Consider the following 2,785-nt stretch of genomic DNA (forward strand, 5'->3'; position numbering starts at 1 on the left):
TTTTTTTTTTTTTTTTTTTTGCGACTGTGCTTAGCATAGGATGCTAGGCTGCCTACGTACCCAAAAGGGATCAAGTCATAATGTAGTTCAAAGGACTTATTATTATTATAAAAAAATTTAAAGTACATATGCAACTGAACTTAGTAACAAATACTAAGCTGCCTACGTACTTAAAAGGGATCAAGTCATAACATAGTTCAAGGGAGTAGTTTTTTTTTTTTTTTTGGTCCCTAACTTTTGCCTAGGTCGCCTCTTTCAAGGTTTTTAACCTAGCGGGATTTTTTTTTTTGATCGGCAGTTTACGCTCTTACCAAGGAGCAACTTCAATACTTCATGCATAGTATCGCTTAAGGAACTTCGCGTTTATGGGACCTACCCTTAGGCCATCTCCATCAACTATCTTGTAAGCACCATTAGTGTAGACCTCTTGCACGATATAGGGGCCATCCCATTTTGATGTGAATTTGTTCCCAGTCTTGTGGGAGATGTTGATGGGTCTTCGCATTGCAAGTACTGGGTCCCCTACTTGGAAAGATCGAGGTCAGACTCTCTTGTTGAATGCTCGTGAAAGCCGTGCTTGGTAGCATTCAAGACGTTGTTGAGCTTCTAATCTCTTTTCATCAAGTGCTTCCAACTCTTTAAGTCTTAATCGCACATTTTCTTCATTTGTGAGTCCTTCTTGGATAGCAATATGAAGTGATGAAATTTGTCGCTCTAAAGGCAAGACTGCTTCGACACCATATACTAATGAATATGGAGTGGCTTGCGTGGGAGTTCTGTATGTTGTTCGGTATGCCCATAAAGCTTCTCCAATCTTTTCATGCCAATCCCTCTTCGAGCGCGCTACTACCTTTTTCAACAAATTGCAAAGCGTCTTGTTGAAAGCCTCAGCAAGGCCGTTGGCTAGCGCATTATACATGGATGACTCGTATTGCTTGAACTCAAACTTCTCGCATAGTTGGGTCACCAAACTATTGTAGAATGGCTTACCGTTATCCGTGATGATATAGTGAGGGACACCATACCAATAGATCAAGTGAGTCCGGATGAAGTTCACCACATTTTCCTTTTTTACTTCCCTGAGGGGTATGGCTTCCCCCCATTTAGAAAAATAATCGGTCGCAGCTAATATGTATAGGTGACCTCCCGACGAATTAGGCAATGGTCCTACAACATCGAGTCCCCATGCATCAAAAAGCCAAGACGCTACTATAGGGTGCAAAGGCTCCGGCGGCTAATGGATGTAGTTTGCATGAAGCTGGCATGCTTCATATGTCTTTGCATAGTCCATACAATCCTTGACTATGGTGGGCCAATAATATCTCATTCGTTTTATCCGGTGATACAACTTGGGGCCAAACTGATGAGCGCCACACACTTCTAAGTGAGCTTCTTCCATGGCTTGATCACCTTCTTCCTTGCCAAGACATCGTAAGAATAGACCGTTAAAAGATCTCCTATATAATGTGCCCTTATAGTGTATAAAATGGGGCGCCCTTCGCCGTACCTCAATCTTGTGGTGGGGATCTTCAAGTAGCTTACCATGTTCCAAGTAATCAATTAGGGGTTGGCGCTAGTCCTCATCCTCCACTATAGATATTGATATGGCATTTGTCACACTCACGTCTTCTTCCATGTAAGAGAGCACCCAACGATTGCAGACAGGGACATTTGCCTTTTCACCCTCTGACAGAGCCAATGTGGTGGCTAGGTTGGCTAGAGCATCTGCCATCCTATTCTCATTTCTGGGAATATGCTCCAAGAAAACTCCGTCGAACTTCTCAATTAGCCATGTAGCCATTGGAAAGTAAGGAATCAAACCCTCATGTTTAACTTCATATTGTGTCAAAAGTTGATTGATTACCAACTTGGAATCACTGTAGACTTCTAAGTATGAGATCTTCATATCAAGGGCCATTTGGAGGCCTGCAATAAGGGCTTGATACTTAGCAACGTTGTTTGAACATGGTTCACTAAGCACAAAGGTGAATGGTAACACTTGTTTTTGTGGTGACACGAAAACAACCCTAGCATCGGATTCCTCTTGCCGTGCGGCTCCATCAAAGAACATCATCCAAGGTGGGAGGACTTTGGTGTACAATACATCTTCATTTGGAAAATCATTTGAGAGCTCCCAATCAGCAGGAATGGGATGATCAGCAAGGAAATTTGTTAGGGCTTGCCCCTTGATAGCCTTTTGGGGCACATACACGATTTCAAACTCTTGAAATGCCACAACCCATTTTGCCAACCGTCCAAACATGATTACCCTAGACAAGACGTATTTTACTGGATCTATCTTTGCAACCAAGTGTATTACGTGTGCTTGCATGTAGTGCCTTAATTTTTGAATGGAGAAGAAAAGTGCAAGACACATCTTCTCCATTGGAGAATACCTTAGTTCTACCCCAGTTAGCTTTCGACTAAGGTAATACAATGCTTTCACTTTTTCCTCTTCATTTTTCTGAGCTAAGAGGGCCCCAAGTGATTGTTCTTGTGTAGCAATGTAGAGCACTAGAGGTTTTCCTAGCATGGGCACTCTTAAGACAGGCAGGTTAAGCAGATATCTTTTAATGCTCTCAAATGCATTCCTGCAAGCCTTATCCCATTCAAAGGTGGCATCTTTCCTCATCAATCGATTGAATGGTTGACACCGTCTTGCTAGATTCGATATGAAACGTCGAATGTATGCAAGATGGCCTTGTAAGCTTCGAAGCTCTCATAGGTTCTTTGGTTCAGGCATCCTTTGGATAGCATCTATTTAGAGTGATCCACTTCAATACCT

This window comes from Quercus suber, unplaced genomic scaffold (assembly GCF_002906115.3).
Source record: "Quercus suber isolate HL8 unplaced genomic scaffold, Cork oak 2.0 scaffold_5, whole genome shotgun sequence".
Taxonomy (NCBI): domain Eukaryota; kingdom Viridiplantae; phylum Streptophyta; class Magnoliopsida; order Fagales; family Fagaceae; genus Quercus; species Quercus suber.